Below are 26,169 nucleotides of genomic sequence, written 5' to 3' on the forward strand. Positions count from 1 at the left end.
GCTTGTTTTGGTGTTTAGCCCAATGAACGATATCTCAGGAGATCATATTTTACAAGTGAATGCAAACATATGAAGCAACTTGATGGTTTGGAGCTTATATTTAAACAAGTTTGCATTATCCTGGTTTAATTATATTACTCATAATAGACAAGTCATATTTTTATTAAAAGGAAAAAGAAAAAAAGCTGATCTCAGAAGCACAGAAACTAGAACTGGAGGGTCACATGAATCTATAGAATCAGCTCTGCTAATTCCATACAGATGTGCTAGTGCATTCCTGTAAATTTTCAGACTGAAAAGGAAATGTTAGTTACACCCTTCCCCTTTACAGCCTAGGGTAAAATATTTCACATATTGTACATATGTTTTACTTACAGAAAAAATAAAAACGCAAAAATTAAGAAGTGTTCGTTTTGGGCTTAGATATTATTTTGCTATAAATATAGAAGAATAAATGTATTTCAAACATACACACAATTCTTTTACAGATATTAATTCCCATATTTCAAAGTATAAAAGTGTAATATGTGTATTTAAACAGTGATTAAGAGAAACAGTTTATTGAGAAAATTCATAACCATTTCTAACATGCCAAATACTATAGTTGTGATGTGCATATGTTTACCTTTGGAGAATTGATATGATTCTACTTCATAGGTATTGACAAGAGTATAAACCTTACCAAAAGGAATTAAACAATGACTAAGATAGCACTCACTGCATTATCTAGAACCCTTGGCTAGACTTTCTATGTTCTCTGGACTGATACATCCAAAATGGCTTTTTGGTTAACAGGCCTGAGGTAGGACATGTAGCCTAGGAAATTGAAAACCCCCTCCAGGGTGTAATGTGAGGAGGTGCTTCACAGGTTACATAAGTAACAAAGTGCCTGGATCCAGTACCTGCAGCTGGAGAAAAACAAGAACAAGTTTCTTCCAGCTAGGCTGATCCCCACGAGAGGGATCTGACCTTTAGCTAATTACAATGTCATTATAATATCATTTGCATTGTAGTTACTGTGACTCCCATCATGCATCGGACGCCATGATAGTTTTGGAGAAACCAAATAAGGAAGAGAAAGCAAGCTATGAGGACCCTGCCCAGAGGGAAGAGATGAATGAACCATGTCAATGAGACATCCCCAATTCCTGCCCCGGAAGGGATAAACAGCCCTGATTGTGACTTCTTTGGTGCCACTCGTCCTGTGAGTTTGCCTACACTCTCCTCTCAAGTGTGTACCTTCATTTTCAATAAAACTTTCGCTTTCTGGCATCTGTCTCGCTCTTCAATGCTTTCTTGCGCAGAGACAAGAACCTAGTCACTGAGGCTTGGGGTTGAGTCCTCTCTTGGACATCCCATGAGCCTCCAGCGACAGGCCCATCTGCAGATGGCTTCTGATCAGGTATGGAAGAAATCTTTACTACTGTCATGTTTTTGCTGTGAAGGGGGATTTAGAAATCATCTAGTCCAGCAGATGCAAATACATAGCTCTTTCCATCTCACAACCTTCCTCCCCACAGGGCCTGAACCTATCAAATCTTGCTTAATACAGCACTATGGATAGCCAGTATTATTCAAACAGAAATGACACATGTAATGAAGACTGTTTACCTTCCCTGATAAGCTAGCACTTTCATTTTCTGAAGAGTAAACTGAGGTTCAGAAAGCTTAAGTGCTGGTCGGAAATCAGTGGGCTAGTAAGTGGCAGGAATAGAATTTGAGTCTCTAAATTTAGTCCTGAAAACTTACATTCTGACAGTTCTCCAGTGGAAAGATACGGAGTTTTCCTTATAATTAATTACTCATTAATCAATTAATATCTAAAAGCAATTGAGAGTAGGCATCCTCTGTTAAATATCTTTCTGTGGGGAAAACCAGAAGGCTAGCTTTGGAACCATAAATAGAAGCCTTCTGCTATCAGAAACTAGAATAGTTTTCAAGGAGTGTAGTGCCAGGGAAGGCAGATGACTGTGAGGCGACATTAAAACAATTCAGGGACATGTTGACAGCAACTCTTGGAAGAGGAGAGATGAAGACTTTACAGGGCCCTGTAAAGATGAAGACTTTACAGGGACCTGCGTAAGGGTCTGTGCTTGTACCATAATGTCTAAAGATAATTCAGCAAGAGCTAAGAGAGGGGCTGTTGTTTAGTTTGTGAGAGTTTGTCAATAGGAAGCAGAGATTTGCCCTGCACGTATGTTTAGATGTGAGAGACGTGGCAGCAAACCTCGTAACAACATGCTGGGCAACACAGTTTCAAAAATTGAGATCAGCTAGAACAGGTTAGTGTGGGGGCAACTACACATTTCTTACAAGTCCCAGATAGACCTTGCCAACCAACAGAATTCCCAGTTCAGTAGCTACCTGGCTGACTCACAAAAGCTGGAGGACCTGGAGTGTGACTTAGCGTCCTGCATCTGAACCTCCTGAGGAGTAAGCTGCTCGCCAATGTTTGGGACTGGTGGCTCCTCACGGCCAGTCCATGGCCCCTGTCAGAGAACACACTCCTGGTGTGATATTTTTGAGCCCTCGATATTCATAAAGAAGATACATCTAGAACAGCCATATATTATCAATGAAATAGAAACCTGCTCTGGAGTTTGGGAGTTTGAAACATTCTATCATTTGTCTTGGTTATGGCAAGAGTGTGTATGTAATACATTTTATGACCGAGTACACTCGTCTTCCACATTTACAGGAATCAAGAACTTTAGAAGAAGGTGTTCCCTTGGTGCTGCTTATAGATGTGAGCTGGAAACACTGAGGACATGTTACCAAAGTTTCAGGGAGGAGAAGCGGGACCGGGGACCTGACACAAAATTCTGCCCTCCTCCTCCTTGAATCTGGATGCTCTTGAATGTATCTGCATGGCAGGTATATTTTCCCCAGTTTTATATTTCTAAATACTTTGATGAACATAGCCAGGCAGAGCCAGACAGGAGAATAAAGACAAATTCAGAAATAACCCTATACTCCACCTTGGAAGAGAACAAGGGAGATTGGTGGGTGATGGACGATGAGTGGGTGACCTAACAGCCACAAGAAAATATTGCAGTCTTCTTAACCAGCAGGAAACGGTAGGAACATACACTGAATCTTCCCAAAACCGATTTTGAAGGAGAGACAATGGTTGTCCTTGAAGCTAATAACCAGAATTTACTTTGCTTAAACTTCTAGATGAGCATTTTTGAGGGGGCTGGGGTGCAGACTGGGATCAGCAGGTGGAACACTATATAGAAGAAGATATATGAGGGAGGAATGAGAAAGGCTGAGAGAGATAGGGAGATGCGACAAGTACTTCAGACAGAGTTTTGGGGGTAAATGGGGATATTGTATCGGTTCATGGACCTGGCAGGAAACATGGCACATTCAAAGTAGGCTAATTTGGATAGAGTTTAATAAAGGGTGTATTAATCGAGATGTACGCAGTGTGTAGGGAAACCATAAGGGATAGTGTAGAATCCCTGCATTAGTTTAAAAAAATAAAAAATAAATAAAAGTCATCATCATCATTTCCAGATCTGACAGGAAGGGACAGTTATCAGAACCTGGGGGCAGTGAGCCTGTGACGAAAGGGCTGCTAACAAGGGGTGCAGCCTTCTGTGGAGTGATGCTGGCTGAAGACAACACAGAGTAGCCTGCAGGGAAGGGGTGGGAGGAGTTCAGTCTCTTACTCCGTTCTTACCTCTGTTAGACCTTCCACTGACCACAGGGCCGGTAAGCCCAGTGATGTAGTCAACACAGCTCAGGGTGCGCAAGGATCTTTGAAGAGGACAGTTAGTGAGTCTTGCTATTTAAACTGCTACTCCATTTCCCCATGAGAATGTCAGTAAAAGATCAACCTTACTTATCAGTGTTTCCTGGAGTCCTGTGTGTGATAAAGGGTCTTAAGTGTTTAACTTTAGGGTAGGTGCCACATGAGGCTGAGCCAACAAAATTCAGTTGAATTTGGTTACTTATATTTGAGAGATATATAACAGACAGCGTTTCTTTTTAAGAAATAAAAGGGAATCATTCTTCCTTTTGACTTAACTCGTATTCTTAAATAAGCTCAATATAATAATAAAAACAAATTCTGGAACTCTCTTCCTATCATTGGTAAAATTAAGACAAAGCATTAAGTTGGGGCCCATGAGTTTCAGGGTTTCTTGGGCTTGTGACTAGAGTGGTTTCATGGACGACTCCCCCCACCGAAAACAGTGCATTGCACAGAATACATACCCAGTTTTTTGGACTGAAATAAACAAATGCATGAGTGAATAAATGGATTAAGAGATTCTTGGTTCAAGCCAGTGCCTGCTTCTGACAGGATAAGCCAGGGCAAGTAACATGCCCCTCTCCAGAAGCAAACTCCCATCTTTGTTTTGATTTTTCCTTCCTGTGTTTCCTGTTCCATCATATGAAGGGGGGGGTGGGGTCTCAGCAGGCGTAGAGGCCTGGAGAGCTTATTCACTATAGCTCCAGCCAGAACCAGACAGGAGAGGGGTAGCCCTTCTGGAACTGCCTACGTCCAAGGAAATGGGTCGCATAGGAAAGCTGTTTGGCTTTCCCTCCCCAGCCGCACAAAGAACTTAGCTACCTACCCCCTCCTGCAGAAAAATAGCACCCTTGCAAACTTGCCATGCACATTTAAAGGCAGGACCCTTTTCACTGCACACAGGGGTGGACAGCAAAGGAGGACTCTTAGGGAAGACGTTGTCATGGTGTCATAGTTTACTGCCCATATCATTACACTACACTCTGAATATTTGGCAAGACAGAGATTGTATCTGAATATATTGACAGTTTATCTTTATTTAGAGCTATATCTAATGATGTTTCATTTTCTTAACCGCCCAGTGCTTGTCTATGAACCATAGTGAATCTTTGAACATACTTTCGCTACAGCTTTTTCACCATTCCTGTGTTTATTCCTGCCATTGCTTTTTCATCATTGATACAGATGTCTCTAGATTTTTGCCAATTTATTTGATGGTGTGTTAAAAACCAACTTAAACATTTATGAATTCATTTTCCTATTGTATATGTGTCAAACGCTTTATGAAGCAAAAAATCAACCTAGGGGAACATATTGTACAATCTACAAACATCCTTACTCTTTTCCCCATGAACCATAAAGATTTCATATATCTTTGTCTAAGGACTAATTTTTCAAGTCGGTTCAGATGCATTGTTCCTGGAACTGACTTTCCAGATTATGTTACTAATTGTATTTTTGTGGTAGCCCTTATACTTACTACTTAAGTAACTGTTAGTGTTCAATAGGCTCATCTCTAAAAGTTTCTATGCTCTTTCATGTGCAATGTTATAACTTATTTTCAGGAAACTCTGAAATGCATTATTAATGTTAGGGCAATGGATAAGTCAAAATTTCATTTATATAAATATTTTTCAATTTCATTAAGCTGTTCCACTTTCATCAAAAGAAGCTGAGGCCCTCATTATTATGTTTTATTTTATTTCAGAATGATGTAACTTGGTAGAGACCATAAAATATTGTGTTTCCACAAACATAAGACGTTAAAATTTAAACATTTTTAATGTTGGGAGGCTTTCTATAAAGAATGTGTGTTTAATGTGGTAGAGGTTCTATTTTTTTCCTGTTTTTAATTGCCAGTTACATTTTAGAATCAAGGAAAGCTGTTTTTAAATTGTCAGTTACATTTTAGAACCAAGGAAATGTGTTATTCTACAATTTTTTTATGGCATGAAACATATCAAGTATCTGGGCATTCTAATTTTTGAGTGAATGTGTAAAACTTTACAATACTTTCCCCCCTTCTGTTTCCTCCTGTCAGTATAATCAACAAATTTTGAGGTTCATTAAATCCAGTTTGGTACTATTTAGTTTTTTGTGATGAGACTGACACTTGAGTCCTTGTAGACTGTTTCTTTCTGATACCTCACCTTATTTAGACTTTCTTCCTAGGAGAAGGCATGACTTTAAAAAAGCCACAGTCTCTGATATCTATAAACTCAGGATTTGGGGGGAAAGCTGTGAGGGATGGGGAGTCATAGGCAGGACCGTTGTGCTGATCTAAAGCATGGGGCAGGATGCAGAGTAGCTTCCCTAAGTTAGTCTAGCTCCTCTTCTATGTCTTTCCAGGTTGTACATTTTCTTTCCCAGCAAGTTCGTAGGGAAATCTTTATGTGCCTGGGGTCCCCTCACCTCCCATTTTCTTATTATGAGAGTCAAGGAGAAACTAGATCGGATAGGAGGCTGTCATTAAGAAGAGCTTAATGGAGACGAGGAGGGCCATTTCACCTGTTCCCCACGGACTTGGTTTACCCTAGGAAGGTCCTCAGAATACCAGGAGGCAGATGAAACCGACCACTTTGGGTGCTTGTTCATCTACTCAAGAAAAACAACGTATATTTCTTGAGACATCATAGTCTTTAAAGGATAACAATCCATTCTTATGCCTTCATATTTGCACTAATTTTATTGAGATCTTATCAGACCTTCTGTGTATGTGTTTGGACCCACCTGTGGGGGCTCTCATCCCCAAAACCCTATCCCATAGTTTCATCTTCACCAATTTTTCTTATTCACCTAGCCTAAAACAGCAACAATTCCACCAGGCCCTCCTGACTGAGGTACTCAAGGCCTCAGGTTTACCCTGTCATTTGCACAACGCCATTGTACCCACAGAAAATATAATACAGTCCTCCTACTGTGCCTGAGTCACAGGTGAGTTCACCTCAAAGTCGTTGACTTGGCTTTAAAAAAATACAGAGGTAGGGCATTTCAGTTATGACCTATAAGGAGCTTGGAAGCTGGCATTTCCACCCTCAAAGATGAAAAATGCTGAACTAATTGAAAAGCAATGACTCTCCTTAGACCCATCAGAATATTGAGGTTACACGGCAAACCGCCTCTGAGAAATCAGGAGAGACAAGGTGAACACAGAAATCACAGTCACCATCAGCTTCCCTGGAACAGAAGCCATGGGAGCCATAAACTGCTAGGAGTACTTCAGTAGTAATTCATCCTGATCTAATTGGTGTTTATAGAATACATCACCCAACAACAGCACAATACACACTTGTCTCAAACGTGACAGGGAATATTCTGATGAACTGGTGGAGGGTGAGTATGACCTAGCTTGAGAGAGAGAAATTCATGTGGGCTCAGTCTTAGATGGGGATCCCCATACTTTGTGGTTTTTACCTCCACCATGTTGTCAAGGTGAAGATCCAAGAACAATCCTCTCATGTTTCCTACAGGAGGAGGAGAAATGCGGTCATTTTGAAATATGACCAGAGTGTCCTCTGTAGCAAAGGCCTACTGTCCATGTTAAAGAACTTTATCAGACCCTTATCTGATGTGGGGAAGGGCAGTTAGCCAACCCAGTTTCCTCTAGTCCTCCTGTCTTACCTCAGGAGGAAAAAAAAAGCTAAGAAACATTTCTGAAGATCACAGGGCAAGGACTTAGGCCCATTCCAAGAACGAGATTTAATGCCGAGATTATAGAGCACTTCATTTGCCTCATGTGAGCATCACGTTACCTGTGCTCCAGAGCATCAACGCACATAAAGCAAAAACTACCAGGACATAGAGATAAATCCACATTATAGTTGGAGATTTCAAGACCCCCCTTTCTTTCCAGCAACTAGAAAATCAGTAAGAATGTCGTTGAACTGAATAGCATCATCAATCAACTGGACCTAATTGACATAGAACAAGTCACCCAACAACAACGTAGTACACACTCTTCTCAAACTTTCATGGAATGTTTACCAATGTAGACCATATTCTAGGCCATAAAATACACCTTAACAAATTCGAAAGAATAGAAATCATTCAAGGTTTGTTTTCAGACCACAACGGAATTATATTAGACATCAAAAACAAAAAATTAGTTGGAAAATCCCCAAATATTTGAAGATCAGATAACATGTTTCTAAATAACACATAAATTGAAGAAATCTCAAGAGAATTTGAAAAAGATTTTGTACTAAATAAAAAGGAAATACAACATCAAAATTTGTGGGATATAGTAAAAGCAGCCCATAGGCAGAAGACAGAAGATGTAAAATCAATAATTAATGATTCCACCTTAGGAAACTAGGGAAAGATGAGCAATTTAAACAAAGCAAGCAGAAAAAAGTATAATAAAAATTAGAGCATAAATTAGTAAAATTAAAAGCAGGAAATCAATAAAGAAAAATCAATGAAACCAAAGGCTTGTTCTTTGAAAAGATCAATAAAATTGATACACCTCTACCTAGACTACCAAGAAAAAAAAAAAAGAAAGAAGACACAAGTTAATAATATCATAAATACTAAGGGTCATCTCTTTTGATACTATGTACAATAAAAGAATAATAAGTGTATTATGAGTAATTCTATGTCACAGATTTGATAAAAAAGTTACCAGTTCCTTGAAAGACACTACTACCAGAACTCATGCAAGGAGAAATGGATAATATGAATAGGCCTATATCTATTAAAAAAATTGAATCAAAAATGAATATCCTTCTAAACCAGAAAGAATCAGGTCCACACGGGTTTAATGGTGAATTGTAACAAATATGTAATGAATAAGTGATATCAATTTTCCACAATCTCTTCTAGAAAATAGAAGCAGAAGGAACACTTCTGAACTCATTTTACAAGGCCAGCATTACCCTAATTCCAAAACCAAACAAAGATACTGGTATTACCAAAAAAGAAAATTATAGACCAATATCTCTCATGAACATAGATACAAAAATGCTCAAAAAAAATTAGCAAATTGAATCAAATTGTGTATAAAAAGAATTATACACTATGACCAAGTGTGACTTATTCCAGGCATGTAAGGTTGTTTCATCTTTTAAAAATCAATTAAGGTATTCCATTACATCAACAGGCTAAAGAAGAATTACCGTATTTTTACCATGTATAAGGCTCTCCCACGTTTTTGGCCAAACGTTCAGGGAAAAAAATTTTTTTTGCTTTAATTTTTTAATTCAAATTTTTATTTGTTTATATTTAGGTACTTGTTTTTTTGTATTATAAAGGAATTTTAGCATTTATTTTTTAACGTTATGGTACAAGAAATTTTATGTACCGGTAACAAATTTATGATATTTCTGCATCATAGAAGGCCAAGAACTCTTCGTCGTTGCAAGTTCGTCGTAAGTTCAACAAAACCTATTATCATATTCCAGAGTATTATTGATTTCTAGAGTTACACTTTTAACTCATAAGCATAAATAAAAGAATTAAAAACATTTATATAGGTATGGAATTATTACTACCCATGTGTAATGTGAATCCTTATTTTTCCCTCACAAACTTGGGCAAAAATGTGCACATTATACATGGCAAAATACAATACAATGGTACCTTGGTTTTCCAACATAATCCATTCTGGAAGACCGTTCGAGTTCTGAAACGTTTGAAAACCAAGGCACGGTTTCCCCATAGAAAGTAATGCAAAATGGATTAATCCGTTCCAGACCTTTAAAATCAACCCCTAAAACTGCAAATTTAGCATGAATTTTACTATCTAATGATACCATAGATCCATAAAATTTACAGCGTTCGTAAACCCAAATGTTGGTCTATGGAAATGTTTGCAAACCGAGGAACCACTGTGTATCAATTGACCCAGAAAATACATTTAACAAAAATCCAACATCCATTCATTATAAAAAAAACTCTGAGCAAACTCGGAGTGGAGGGGAACTTGATAAAGAACATCTACAAAAATCTACGGCTAATATTATGATTAAATGGAGAGAAACTTCATGCTTTCCCTCTGCGAGTGTGAAAAAAGCAGGATGTCCCTCTCACCACTCTTGTTCAACATTGTACTCAAATAAGACAAGGAAATAAAAGGCATATGTACTTTGAAGAAGAAGTAAAACTGTCTTTGTTCACAGTTTTATGCATTATTGTCCAGAAAATTCCAAAGAATCAGCAAAAAAGTCCTAAAACTAATAAACAATTACAGCAAGGTTGCAGCATAGAAGGTCAGTATAGAAAAATCAATTGCTTTCCTATATACTAACAATGAACAATTGGAATTTCAAATGAAATCCACAGTACCATTTCATTAGTATCAAAAAAAGAGAGAAAGAAAGGGGGGAAAAAAGAAATTTTAGGCATAACTCTAACAAAATACTCATATGTGAAGAATCTATGTGTAAATCTACAAAACACTGATAGAGTAAATCAAAGAGGAGCTAAATAAATGAAGAGATATTATGTGTTTATAAATTGGAAGACTCAGTATTTTTAAGATGTCCGTGTTCCCAACTTCATCTATAGATTCAATTACACAACACTCAAAATGCCTACAATCTATTTTGTGGATATTGACAAACTAACTCTAAAGTTTATATAGAAAGGAAAAAATCCAGAATATCCAACACAATTTTGAAGATGAATAAAGTTTAGACAATTCCCCTGACAACTGGCAACAGTTGGTAGGACTCTAGATGCAAATGGAGTGCAACCCACATTACTGTCAGGCCATATCTGTCATGCCAGTGGGGTGAAACATACATTTTTTTTGGCCAGCCATATTTTTGGAGCCCCCAACTTGATGCCTGAGCTGCCTGCACACACAAGAACCTGTGTGACCCATCAGGCAGAAACCTTAATTAAGTTCTCAGGACACAAAATAAGACAAACCAGAAGGCAATATCTGTCCCTGGGAGAGAAAAGATCCACAACAAATGAATAGCTGAAGGCAAATTCTCAAGTCACAATTCAACGATCTAATTCTTACAAATGCTTTTTCCTGCCAATCTGGAAGGAAGGGACAATATGAAGTTTTACTTTTCTCTCTGAACCAGACTCCACAGATAGAGATCTGTCTTTGATAATTGTCACCTTTTGCCAGTTTCTGTCGGTTTTCCCAGATCCCATCTGCAGGCTCTGGAGTGAGTGAGGGTGTCCCCGTGGGTCTCATCCTAGATACCAGAAACTGTAGAGGAGAAAAAATAAAATTTCCTCAACCCCTTATAGTGAGTGCTTGGTGGAGACTCCTTTTTCTCTTACAAGGGCACCTTGTAAATGGATAAGCTTATCTAGGCTAAGAGTTCTCCATTGTGGCCACTAGAATTCAAGATTATCTTTGGTAAGGTCAATCTACTTGTTCATCTTTAAACCAAAATTTTATTCACCTGAGGCCTCACATCTGAGGCCCCAGTCAAGCTTAAGGCGAAGCAGTCCATCCCCCGGCCCAGTCTGGTTTCTCAGTCGGAGCCAGTCCATCCCTGGACCCAGCTCTGTTTCCAAATCAGACCCAGTTCGGTCATGGACTGTCGGGCGGGGTCTCAGCTCCCGCACAAGAGTGCAGGATTTGGTGAGGCCAAAAAGGAACACCCACGGAGCCATAGATAGGGGAGTCATACCACTATATTCTGGCTGGCAGCTGGGTTGGAGACACAGGAGGCAGGAGCCACACGATCCACAATCTGCCGTCCGCTTCTCTGCCAACCAACCAACCCCTTAGGCCAGCCACAGCAGTTATATTAGTGGATAATGGCTAACCGGTTACAGCTGATGGCCAACTAGTCACAGCTGATGGCCATCTACTAACCGAGCCAGTACCTTTACACGTGAGTTTGAGAGCCTGGAAACTGCTCTCTGGGACTCTGTCCCCACGTGGACTCAGTCTGGTTTCTAAGTCAGAGCTCGTCTGAGTGGTTGGTTTCCGAACACAGTTGGAAGAAGATATGTTCCGAGTCTGAAAGCTCATGGTGGAATAGCCTTGGAACTAGGATCCGAGAGGAACCTACCCACAACCTGCAGGGGCCTGGAGAAAGCTGCAAGCTCAATGGGGCTCAACCGCTACCTATATATGTGGTTGTTTGCCGCTCCTGGGGGCGCTTGGAGGTCTCTTTCAGTTCCCTCTTCTGATGCCAGAACTGTTAAAAGATAAGCTGAGATATATTAAAGTTTTTAAAGTTTTGTTTGAGCAAAAATCCATTTGAATAAAGCAGCAATCAGTTTAGCAGACAGTAAAGAGCTCTGAGGAACTGTACAAAAAGAAAGCCTTTTCTAGGCAGAAGGGAGCAGGAACAAGGAGGTTGTATGAGGTAGAACAGCAAGTTGATTAATACACAGTTCCTTACCTTTAGGGAATGTCAGATTAACTGACTGAGCAATTAGTCGATTCCTAGTTGGTTTAAGATTCCATTTCTGGGAGAGCTGAAACTGTAAGTCTCAGTTTGGTGATATAAGGCATAGCATAAGTGACTCCATTTTGGGCTTGCTGTCTTTTTTCTAACAGAATCAAAACTGCCGTAATAATGATTATGGCTAAAATTTGAGTCATTACTATGTGCCAGGCATTATTCTAAGAGTTCTATAAATTTTTAATACATTTTTTTCCTCATAACAATCCACAAGAAGTGGGTATTATTAGTATTTCCATTTTTCAGGTAAGGAAACCCAGGCACAAAGAGGTTAAGTAATTGTCCATGGTTACATAACTGAAGGTAACAGAGCCAGGATTGGAGACCAAAAGTGTTGATCCAGAGCACATATGCTTAGCTGCCTTGGAAGAATCTCTGTGCACACGGTGCAAAGATTTTTTAGGATACACACAAGGAAATGAAATTGTTGCATTACAAAGTATGAGCATATTACTAGTTTTAGAATCATTGTACTAGCTTATGTTCTCACCAGCACTAAATGAGTGTTTTCAGCTCTCGTCTCTCTCCTCATGCACAGAGCTTACAGTCAATGTTATGCATGATCCAATCTGGTCATCTGTTCTTGCTGACCACCTAGGAGGTTTGTGCCTTCAGCTCCACTTACCACATCGAGTTTTGCTTTGTTTTATTTTTGTTCTATTGTCTTGTTTGAACATGGCTGTCTTTAAAATTTTTCTCTTTTTTATTTAATCTGAATTGTTACATGTTTGAGTAGAGACCATTCTCAAAACAAGAACTTTAGCACCATCTGGACCTTCAGTGTTATTCACCTTCTAATATAACCATGAAATATTTCTTAAAACTCTCCTCCCTTTATTCTGTTTACCAAGAATTCAACACATATTTGCTGATCATCTTTTTGATGAATAAGACACTGTGCTAGATACATGCTAGATACAGAGCGTATAAAAACAAGGCAGAATTTCTCTCTCTGAAGATCTTATCAAGGAATTAGCCATATACACAACTAATTATAATGAAATGTGATAAGTACAGAAATGAAGTATAATCATATGCTACAAGAATATACATGACAAAGTATTTATTTTTGCTTTAGGTGGGGCTTAGGGGTGGTGACATATATGCTGGGAATTGAAAAATGAGTAGGATTTTCTTAAACTTTGAGGAGAAAGGGAAGGTATTTAGTGAAAGGGAGGAACAGAAACAATTGCATAGCATGTTCAAAAATCAGCAAGTAGGGCAGTTCAGATGGTGGATAACAGGAATCAGGGGAAAAAATTACAGCATATAAAGCTGAGAAGGTAAATTGGTCAAAGCATTGGAAGCTTTTGGAAGTTGCCTGGGGAGACAACTGAGAAGAGAAGGGGAAAGGGTCATAGCTCACTACCACCTCCCCAGTTCAGCTTTTATTGGTTTTTCATAGTCTACATTTACATATCACTTTTTTCCTTAAAGATTTCTTTGCTGTAACAGTTCTAGAAAACTTCAACCACTTTTTAGACAATGACTCCTCTTTTCCAGTATAATGACTTCCCCACCCCCGGCTAAACTCCACCAAATAAGCAAAGTTATATTTCAACATTACTGCTTCAAACAGAGGCACACTTATAAATGTATTTTATATAATAGTTTCTACTCAGAATATTTCATGGAACAGATTTGAAATGCATGCTATATTTGGATGAACCCAAATGTTTTGCTTTGTCTATGATGCCAAGCAAGAAGAATAAAGAGGTATCCTCTTCTACCACTTTTCGTTCTTGTGTATGTATGCTATTTCCTCATGAAGCTTATATTTTTCTACTCAAATATTCCAGTCTTTTCCATTTATGTCAAAGCCTTCCATATCAGTTATTTTAAGGTTAAATTCTCAAGGGAAAGAGAATTGTCAAGCTCATATGATTCTGATATTCAATGTCTGCCCAATATTTAAACACCTGACTTTCTACCACCGTTCAAAGAATGATACTTCATTCCTCGTCATCCAGCTATCAAAAATCTTCCTCCAAAAACTGAGGGTTGCTAGATGGGCGGGGGGAGTGGGGGGTGGGGGGGAGGGTGAGGGGATTGGAGGGCAGTCGGTGACCACAGGATGGCCACGGGGTTTGAAAATTAATCTGGGGAACGTAATTTGGTGGTTACCAGAGCGTAAGGGGGTTGGGGGGTGGGGGATGAGGGTGAGGGGGATCAAATGTACGGTGATGGAAGGGGAGCTGTCTCTGGGTGGTGAACACATAGTGTGATTTATGGATGATGTGATTCAGAATTGCACAACTGAAATCTATGTAATTCTACTAACAATTGTCACCCCAATAAATTAAAAAAATAAAAAAAAAAAAAAAAAAAAAAAAAAAAAAAAAAAAAAAAAAAAAATCTTCCTCCTTTGAGAATATAATAAAACTTCATTGTATTGCTTTATATGTACAAAAACAGTCCTTTTCAAATTGATTATTTTTTATAAACACGTTTTTATTATTTAGTTGATATATTATCTGAGAAAAATGTTGGATATATAATATTAGGTTGATATGGACAAATCCCATATTTTTATATTTAACAACTTTTCACTTAATGGCATTAATTTTAGGAATAAGTTAAGGTCATTACAGAAGGAACAAATACATTTAGATACCATATAAAACCTCATTTGTGAGACTACAACTAATTAAAAAATTGCAGTCTACTTCTATAAATTGACAAGATTATGCCTGTTGTACCTGATTCCAAGAAAAGAATTCAATTATGACCACTTAAGCATAAACCTAATTTATTGGAAAAGAAAATTATTGTATCAGTTATTTCGACAAAGAATGTGCCAAACAACCAGTCTGGAAGGTTAAGAGTGAAGGCTGCTGGGGATCCAGGTGAATAAGAGATCCAGGACCATCTTGTTATTTGTGTTGCCTCCTTCTTGTCTATCTCTGCATCAGATTCAAATTCCAAGGAGAGCTATCTAATTGGCATGGATTGGGTTATTCCTACACTTCAGTCACTACTTTGAATGGGAGACAGTTTCCCAAAGGTTTTTTATTAACTATAAAAATGAGGAATGTGCTCAATACAGGAAAACAGATTCCCACCAGACTCTATCAAGAGCTTACCAGTACACAAACACACACACACACACACACACACACACACACACACAAATATACCCCTTTTCCTCTGTATATATATAAAATTCTTTAAATACCCTCACTTGACATAATCTATCTCAAACAGAAAATGCTCTCAGCACTGTAGCGTAGACTAACCAAATGATAACCATTTCGTGTATTCAGCTTCAAGCCTGGAATCTCTGGATTATATTTATCCTTGTTCCTGCAGCTAGTCTTTATAAAGCCTTACCAGCTATTTATGTCTTCCCTTCACAACCCTTTATATATGTTGTTGTTTTTGTTGTTTTTCTAAACACCTCTTAAACAGTGGTGGCCTTCTGGTGAACTTTTACATGAGACATAAATATTATTAGACTTGGTCTATTCTGAGAGCTCCATTTAGGCAAACCATTACCAGTGTCTATGTACCAGTATAGAAACTCTCCTCAGGTTATCTTTTTTTAAAGAAATAGTAGATAAGAAAAGTACAATTTAAAAGACTATCCACTGGAAGAATTGTCTTTCTCCACTGTCTTCGGGGCATAAATAAGTAGGACTGTGGTTTTCAACAGCAGTCTATACTACTATACTATTCATAGTTTTTACAACATTATTAACTATATTCCCCATACTGTATTTCGCATCCCCATGACTATTTTGTAACTACCTGTTTGTACTTCCTAATCCCTTCACCTTTCTCCCCCAGCCCCACAACGCCCTTCCCATCTAGCAATGATCAGTTTTTTTCTCTGTATCTATTAATATGCGTCTATTTCTGTTTTGTTTGTTTGTTTATTCTATTCTTTAGATTCCACATATAAGTGAGAACATATGGTATTTGTCTTTCTCAACCTGACTTACTTCACTTAGCATAATATCCTCTAGGTCCATATGTTGTTTCAAATGGTAAGATTTCATTTTTTTTATTAGTTTCAGGTGTACAAAACAATGTAATAGTTAGATATTCATCATTTATACCCCTCACAAAGTAATAACTCCCCTCTCCCAATCTACTACCCCTCTGACATCGCATAAAGCCGTTACATTTCCACTGTCTCTATTCCTTATGCTGTACTCCACTTCTTGTGAATATATACATATATATATGTGTGTGTGTATACATATATATATACACACATATATACACACATATATACATATTTAATATATATATTAAATTATAGTTGACATTCGTTATTATTCGGCTTCAGCTTCAGGTGTACAGTGCAGTTATCAGGCATCTACACTGTCCCTGAAGTGGTCTCTCTATTAAGATAGGAGTCCATCGGATACAATTTCATTCTTTTTTATGGCAGAGTAATACTCTATGTATAAATGTACAACAATTCTTTATCCAATCATCTATTGATGGACATTTTGATCATTTCCATATCTTGGCTATTGTGAATAATGCTGCAGTAAACATAGGGGTGCATATATCTTTTCAAATTAGTGTTTTGGATTTCTTAGGATAAATACATAGAAGTGTAATTGCTGGATCATAAGTTAGTCCTATTTTTAATTTTTTGAGGAACCTCCATACTGCTTTCCACAGTGGCTTCACCAGTTTGCAATCCTACCAACAGTGTACAATGTTGCCCTTTTCTCCACATCCTCACCAACACTTGTTTGTTGATTTATTGATGGTTACCATTCTGACAGGAGTAAGGTGGCATCTCCTTGTAATTTTTATCTGCATTTCTTTGATGATTTGTAATATTGAACATCCTTTCATATGTTTATTGGCCATTTGTATGTCCTCTTTGGAGAAATGTCTTTTCAGGTCTTCTGCCCATTTGTTAATTGGCTTGTTTGTGTTTTTGGTATTGAGTTGCATGAGTTTTGTTTTGTTTTGTTTTTTGGGTTTTTTTAAAATAAATTTTGGATATTAACTCCTTATCAGATGTATCATTGACAAATATCTTCTCCCATTCAGTAAGATGTATTTTTGTTTTGTTGATTGTTTCTTTTGCTGTGAAAAATCTTTTTAGTTTGATGTAATCCCATTTGTTTATTTTTTCTTTTGTTTCCTATGCCAGGGAGATATATCAGTAAAAGTATGACTAATGGTAATGTCTGAGAGTTTACTGCCTGTATTTTCTTCTAGGAGTTTTATGGTTTCAGGTCTTACATTTAAGTATTTAATCTATTTTGAGTTTATTTTTGTGTATGGAATAAGAAGGTGGTCCATTTTAAATTTTTTTGCATATATCTGTCCAGTTTTCCAAGCACCATTTATTGAATAGACTGTCTATACCCCAGTGCTTTCTTTGTCGTAGATTAAATGACCATATAGGCATGGATTTATTCCCGGGCTCTCTGTTCTGTTTCATGGATCTGTGTCTGTTTCTATGCCAATACCATGCTGATTTGATTACTATAGACTTGTAGTATAGTTTAATATCAGGTAGTGTGATACATCCAGCTTTGTTCTTTTGTCTCAGGATTGCCATGGCTATTCCAGGTCTTTTATGGTTACATATAAATTTTAGGATTATTTGTTCTAGTTCTATGAAAAATGCCATTGGTATTTTGATAGGGATTGCATTGACCCTGTATATTATTTTGGGTAGTATAGACATTTTAGCTATATTAATTCTTCTCACCAATGAACATGGTACATGCTTTCATTTATTTGCATCTTTTTTAATTTCTCTCTTCAGTGTCTTATAATTTTCTGAGTAGAGGTCTTTTACTTCCTTGGTTAAATTTATTCCTAAGTATTTTGTTTTTTTTCATGCAATTGTAAATGGGACTGTTTTTTTAAATTCCTCTTTCTGACAGTTCATTATTGGTGTATAAAAATGCAACTGATTTCTGAATATTAATTTTGTATCCTGCTACTTTACTAAATTCATTTATCAGTTCCAAAGCCGTTTTTCATTCTCAATTATCCAGTCAAAAGGAATTGCCAAAGAATCTGTTGATATGGGTTTAAAAAGAAGTGCATCTTTTAACATACATCTCTCAAATTCTCCCATGTGGCAGACTACTGGCTGTTTAGCAAACTTTTTATTCTTTTATTTTCCCTTGAATTAATTCTAGGCTATATCTAGCAGCTTCCTTTGTAGTTAGGTGTGATCATGTGACTGTGTTCTAGCTAATAGAATGCAAGTAGAAATGACGGCTACCATTTTCTGACCAAGACTTTTAAAAAGCCTTGTGCTTCATTGCCGTCTTTTATTTTCCTGCAACCGTGTAGATGCAGAGGATGACAATTTCTAGGGGATGGCAGAGACTTAAGAGGCAAATATTCTGGATCTCTGAACCACTGTGTAGATAAATGCCACCAATTAAAAACACCCATACTAGACTGTCACATGAGCAACAAACCCACTTCTATTTGGTTAAATGCCTGAAACTCTGTATGCATTGTGGAAGTTAGTATTCGGCCCTGGACTGAGGAACACTAATGTCTTGCATTTGACCCTTCCTACCATAATGAACTTTACATTGTGCATCAGTGAGCTAGTATAGGGATTTAACTATTGGCCATCTAAGTATACACCAATAAGCTGGGAACATCATCATTGTATGGGTTTGTTGTTCCATCGGCCTCGGGCAAGTCCTCCATTTTGCTACTTGATCCCACACACCTCACTCTGACTATCAGACCACAGTGATTTTATGGCTTTCTGGAACTAAGTTTAGCTAGAAGTAGGTAACCAATACTATCTTAAAAATTTTGGTAATTCTCTTCATTGTTTTTCACAGTGCATAGTATCTTTTGTTTGTTTGGGGAGGGCTGGGAGGAAAGACTCAGAGTGATGAATACAATATGAAACATCATAGATCTTAGTGTTTTCCTTAGTGCTACACAAAAGTGGTTGAAATGACATAACTTCATCATATGCTCAAAGGAAAGATAAAAGGATTCATTTTCCAGGTACTAATATTTTTCTATGTTGAAAACACCAGTTCTTTAATGTTATAGCACAAACAGTACAAAGACCTTGTATGTTAGTTATCATTAGCATGGCAATTTTATCACTCTGTGTGGGAATTTGAAACTGTCATCCAATGTTATTTCACACAAGATTAACAGTCCTCACTCTTTTGTTGAGACAATACCTGAAATGGAGAATCATCTATTCTTTTGCCAGTTAAGCTGGACAGAACAAAGAAATTTGAATGACTATCATTGTCTTTTCTTCTAAAAACTCTTTGTTGAAAGGGCAAAATATGGCCGGAGTCTTTGAAAATTCTCTTTAGTTTCAACTCCAGGCAGCTCAGATCTTTTATGAAAACTCCAGCCCTCACTGAGTCCTCTAAGAGTGATCAACCTAAGATGTGTAATATGAAACTTCAGTGTGAATTGTTAACTTCCCCCAAATGGGAGATACCACAGTGTCTCTTAATGCACTAATGGTATCAAAATGCATAAACATTAGATGCAACTGCACTCTCACATTCAATACCAATTTGGTATTATAATAAAGGAATTATAATGTTGGGCACTCGGGAAATCATAGCACATCCTCATGTCTGCTGACTACTGCTTGATGATTTCTTAAAGGTTCTTTCTATCAACCTCCCACTCCCCGCCCCGTTCTCAGGTATGAATGATAGGATCATAACAAAGAAAAAAGGCAGAAATTAGAATTTAGGATTCCCCAATATTAATGACAAATGAATTTCTCATTTTTCATTAAACATTTAAAACCATTGCTCGTTGGCTTGTGGGGAATATTATTTTCCTTCTAACGAAATATAAATAATAAAAATACTTCCGGAAACTTATTTTCAGGATCTGCTCTTAACTCTTATTAACATTCATGGAACGTTATGTGACTACTGGACTTTGAAAGACAAATGGAGATTTTAAACACCTTTTTTTTTTTTTTAAAAAAAAAAAAAGCAAAGTTCCAACTACAAGATTTGCCCATAATAAAGCATTCACAATATTGTGATTTAAATGCTTTCATTCATAATTTCCTAACTTTGATCACTATTTTATATTAAAATGGAAAAATCAACACCTTATGCTATCCCTAAGGACACATCTTTCTTAATTAAAAGCTTTACAGAATTAAACTATAAAACCTTTAGAAGAGGCATATGGATACACAACCTTCCAGACACTCAGTTTTCACTTATTTCTTCATAGTTTACAAAATGCACAGGAGAGAAAATTGTTGTTTTAAAACATACATAGTTGTAGAATTTCTGTTGCTATAGTGTTTCTATGAGTATAATAATTCTAAAAAGAAACTCCAAACAGTCCTTATCTCATTTCCTTTAATGAAATGAATCCAGAATTCCAACAATCTTAATTCATCTTATAACTTCTAATACAGATATTTTAAGAATGAATTATCAGCACCATTAATATTCTTTTCCTGCCACATCTTTTAAACTAAAGCATACTGAAGAATTGACAGCTCTACAAAGTATTTTCCCAAATTAGATACATTGATGAATATACGACATATTTAATTCCAAGAAATTATGTCAGGGTTATCAGTGAAAGTAGCTATCTTGTAAAATGGAACTTGGTGACCTCTTCACAATTGTTTCATTTTCTTCAGTTGTACAATAATTTTCCTACTCAGACCTCAGAGAAAACACACAACAGCCACTACAACTATTAACACAATTTCTACATGCATTGCAGAGGAATTCTCAGAGAAGATGAGTTTGAAGGTCTTTGCCTTTTCTATTTAAAAATGCATTTCTCTTTTGAAATAGTGTATGATTTTAAGCTGCAATTTTAAACAAAAATTGCAAAGTTGAAATGTATAGTCAGCCAGCAGCTAAGAGAAAACAAGGAATTTTCTTGTTCAAAAACTGAATACGCATATTTATGTATAAAGTTTACTACATATAACCCCATGTTGTAGCAGGATGTCATACTCGTAACTCTCACTGGACTAAGCAAGCTCCATTCTTTTCAAAGATGGTAGATTAGTATTTCTTTAGTATCAAACAACAAAGTACAATTTCAAAACATAATAGTCCCATCTTCTATATTCAATAATATTTTTCCTCATCAGTCTGCTTGGGTATTCTGGCTTGTCTAAAAAAAAATGTAAGGCATTTTTAGTATAGAAATAAACCTTGAAGGTCATGGGACCAGCAATGAGACTCTAAAAAAAAACGAAACTGAAGAATATTGTGTTGCCTACAGAGTATGTCTACTTACAGAAAGGAAAATAATAATAAAAAAACACCCAAGTTTATAAATCGTTCACTCATTCAGAGGCTGTTTATTGCTTATTGGGTACTAGGTAGCCTGACGTGGAAGAGTGCACAGTTGACTGCCTTGGGGATACTGACAAATAGGCAACTGCACCTCGGTGGTAGCCTTTGTAGAGCTCTGCACACCATCCTAAGGTCTGAGCAATCTGAGAGGCTCCCTGGCAGAGGCAATATCTGAGCTGGAGTTAGAAGGAGGAGCAGATTTAGCTAGCGAAATACTAAGTGTACAGGAGAGAAAAACATTTAAAACTTTATCTCCTCCATTCCCCCAGGTGAAGCCTTCGGCACAAGAAAACAATACATTTGGGGATATAAATGCTTTTGGAACTGCAAGGCAGGAAATATCAAAAATGACACTCCACTGGCAGTAGAAGACCAAATTCTGTCTGGCATTGCATGTATGCTAGGTAAGGTGTTTGGACTTTTTCCGAAGGCAGTGAGGAGCCATTGAATAACTAAACAGATAAGTGATTTGTTCTAGAAAAGCCATTTTGTCGTACCATGGAATCAGCAGATGTACTGGGGTTGGGGGGCAGAGTGAGTCAAGCTTCCAGGGGGCTCCAAGGGCTGGCTACTGTTTGCAATTCATGTGTGATATGATGAGACTTGGTCCAAGGGAGTGGAGAGAAGTGGATGGCTTGGAGAGGATTGGTAAGGAGGAGAGAGTCAAAGTCAATTCCATATACCACGTGTGACAAGTTCACAAACTTGTTGCAATGATATTGCTAACATTTTTGATATCAGAGGGATTATTCATTATGAATTTGTACCAACTGGACACACAGTTAACCAAGTTTACTATTTGGAAGTGCTGAAAAGGCTGCGTGAAAAAGTTAGACAACCTGAACTTTTCCCCAACAATTCATGGCTGTTGCATCACGACAATCCACCAGCTCACAGGGCACTGTCTGTGAGGGAGTTTTTAGCCAGTAAACAAATAACTGTATTGAAACACCCTCCCTACTCACCTGATCTGGCCCCCAATGACTTCTTTCTTTACCTGAAGATAAAGGAACTATTGAAAGGAAGACATTTTGATGACATTCAGGACATCAAGGGTAATAGGATGTCAGCTCTGATGGCCATTCCAGAAAAAGAGTTCCAAAATTGCTTTGAAGGGTGGACTAGGCGCTGGCGTCAGTGCATAGCTTCCCAAGGGGAGTACTTCGAAGGTGACTGTAGTGATATTCAGCAATGAGGTATGTAGCACTTTTTCTAGGATGAGTTTGCGAACTTAGGTGTCAGACCTCTTATTTGCTTTGGGGGACCTGGATGATTGTATTGCCTCTCACAGAGACAGGGAGTAGAGGAGAAGGTTGGGGTTCACGAGGGATGTCTGAAATAGAGATTGCATTTGGGTACCATGCTGCCTTGCTGCACCTTCAAATGAATTCAGCTGTCTCTGGCTGAGGGGATAGCTGGCCAGGAACAAAGCTTTATTTCCGGTACTAGATTTAGATTAACAGAGGAAACTTGAATTATTGGCCACTATGGAAGCCACTGACTCCAGAGGAGAAATTCTCCCTTCAGCAATGCTGGGCACTAGTCCATTTGGAACAAAAAAAAGCTGGAATAGGAAAAGACAAAAACTTCATTTGGATATTGTAAAAGGAAAGAGGATATTTTAAAACTGACTAAAGAGGAGTTAATATAAGTATTACATTCTGTAGCAAAACTTCATTTTACGCATAATTATTAAATTGTAAAGATATTTATGTGGAAAGTTTATACAGTTCTTGAGTTTCTGCCTTGACTTACAAAAATGTACTTGGTAGATTTTTTTTTCTCCATTGTGTTGCTAAAGGTAATAGTCAATTCTGTGCTGTTTTCAAAACTTAATGAATAGTTTAATTACTCATACCTAATTTGGGGATTAGTAGTGGTCATGTCTTAATTTCTGTGGTAATTACTTAATCTCTGTTGAAGGATTCTATTTGTGTGGGGGCCTCTAAGGCAGGGGAAGTCTTTTGGGATCCATGAACCCCTGAAATTACATACAGAGCCTGGTGCAGAGGTGGTTGACACCTCTGTCAGAGAGTGCATTAGAGGTGGTGCTTGTGCAGGCATGGGGTTAGGCTTTTCCGGGTCTCCGTCGTAAATCCCACAGTGTTTCCCCCTCTCCTTTTCCTCTCACTTACGTGAGCTTGAGGCAGAGATTTTGGCTCAATATCATCTGACTTTCTGACGTATTTGGTTCCTGGCTACAGGCAGAAAGGGCCTCTTTTAACAAAGCCATATATTCTTCTCTTCCTGCTTTCAGATGGGCTAGCCCCAACGCAGTGGCTGTCTTTCTTCTAAAGTAGTGAAACGGTTTTGTCTCACTTGGCTCTTAGTTGCTAGCAATGGAAAACAACTGTGCCTAATGTAAGGAGACAGGATTTAAAAGTAGGCACCAAGGGGAGGCCCTGGCCCTGCCTCCACTGCTGACGGTGTCCCAACGGTAACGCCACTATGAGTGGCCATCCCTGCCACTGAACACGCTACCACACTTCATCTCTGCGTCACTCACTCACTGAAAGTTCAAAAGCTGAGGGGAATCCGGATGGCTGAGACTGGGCACATGTCTCTGCTGTTGCTGTTAGGGCAGGGGGAGGGTAAACGTGGCTTCCTTTGGCCTTCGTATCTCCGCAAGTCTCACACAACGAGAATTCCTTCCCAGTAGGAAGGGGTTTGTGTAGCCACCAAATAACATATTCACCACTGTTTACTTGTTTGGCTACCTTTGTTGGTCTTTCTGCACGTATTTATGTTTAAAAATGCTTTCACTCAACAGAATATAACTATTCCACAAACTACTTAAAATGTGCTCCTTCTCTCCCCAACAGGAGAAAACCCAAAGTGAGTCAGTTGGTCCAGAATCTCTGGATGCTGTCCCTTTTCTCTAGTTTTGCACCATCCCACTTCAGAATTCTGCCACTGAAGGCATGTATTACCTCATTAATCACTACCAACAAACCTCCCCAAGAAAAAGGAGCTTAATTAAAACATGGCACCATGACCAACAAGGAAGAAAAAATAGGTAGAGGCATTAGTCTTTGTTTCTGCAACTGGCCATGAGGCAGTAGCTGGTATTTATGACTTTCTTTCTCCACCCAGCATTTCTGTTTGCTTTGCCCTCTGCTAGCACCTCAGCTGGCTGGGATTCTTTACCCACTTGGGGCCCCCCAAACCTTCATTTCTGAGGGATCTAAGCTTTTGGTGGTTCTGCCTGAATGGATTGCCAGAGTCTTTGATTAACTTTTAGTGCTGGACTTGGTAATATGAGAAGGTGTTCTGTTTATTCTCCTCCCTGCTCCCATTGTATAATAGCAATCTTGTTTTTCCTTGAGAATTAGAATCAATCAAACCAGGCTAACTCTCTCTCTCTCTCTCTCTCTCTCTCTCTCTCTCTCTCTCTCTCTCTCTCTCTCTCTCTCTCTCTTTTTAGGCCTGTCTTCACAGTGGCATAAGGAGTATGACATGGCCCAGTGGAAGTCTTAGCTCCATCAAATGCTGAAAACATTCTTTTCTGTAATCTCCACATCAGCAGAGCCTGGGGAAGATGAGATGCAAAGCAAAACTTTGCAGGTGTAATTAGTAATTAGGTAATTGTAACCAGCACTGTCTTTCCGGCCCTCGGTTCCTGGACCAATACAATTTGGCTTTGAGAAAAACAGAATCTCTCACTGCTTGCTGGTTCAGAACAGCTACTGCATCTACAGAATTGCGCCATGAATTTGCAAGGTATTTCTCCCAAATGATGACTTTAATCAATATTCACAGCCCATCTCACCTCTTTTTGACTCTAGATGATGGTCACATGATAAAACCAATGCCTCTGCTGGTCATGTTTAATGTGAAATAAATGCCTTGGTCAGAAGCAGTGTTGTGTGAGATGCCGAGACCTGGCTTACGTTGAAGTAGACAAAACGCCCCATGCTTTCCTTCTGCAGGCAGTGGTGGATAGCATAGAATCCTTGGTTCCTAGGCATTAGTGCTGGCTCTTAGACAGTGTTCTGTATTTCTCTAAATTTTGGGATATTTTTCTTTTTCTATAACACAGTTAACTTAGTAAATGCCAAAAGTTACACAGCTAGTAAATGATGGAGCCAGAATTTGAATCCAAGTACTCTGACTCTTGAATCTAAGCACTTATCTCTATACAGTGCACCTCTTCTCTGAATTCGTTACTTATGATTTTATTATCCTTCAAGGTCGTTAGGTTCTTCATTAATGGGAATTTGAAATAACCTTGTTCTAGGAATTGGGTGAGAGGTCAAGAATTTAATTTCTATCTTGGTGGTATGTTTTACCAGACGCAAATGTTTTTTTTTCAAGTATACAAGTCAAGTAAGACTTTAGTGGATTGTCCTTCTCTTTCAACCCCAGAAACCCCATGGTTGATGAACCATTGCCAAAAATATCTAGGCTGGGACATTCTGATTGCTATAGTAACTATGCCTCCTTTCCCTCAGGATTAAGTACCACATTATATTGAGATTTTACTGAAACCAAGGAAGTTGACTGATTGGGCATTCCTTCCACTAACATCCCCAAGAGAACAATCATGAAAATACCTCTCTAAGATGCTGGTGCTATTCTCACTAATGTATATCACAAACCTTGAAAGAAGTGAGTTCTTTCAAGGGACCTCCCAGGGAACATAGAGTGGATTACAGTTCACACATGGTAAATCCACTATGGTCTTCCTGTTTTCTGAAGTCCTTGACATACCAAGGAATGTCTGGCATCTCAGTGGATCGGCTTCGGAAAA

This window comes from Rhinolophus ferrumequinum, chromosome 7, assembly GCF_004115265.2.
Source record: "Rhinolophus ferrumequinum isolate MPI-CBG mRhiFer1 chromosome 7, mRhiFer1_v1.p, whole genome shotgun sequence".
NCBI lineage: Eukaryota > Metazoa > Chordata > Mammalia > Chiroptera > Rhinolophidae > Rhinolophus > Rhinolophus ferrumequinum.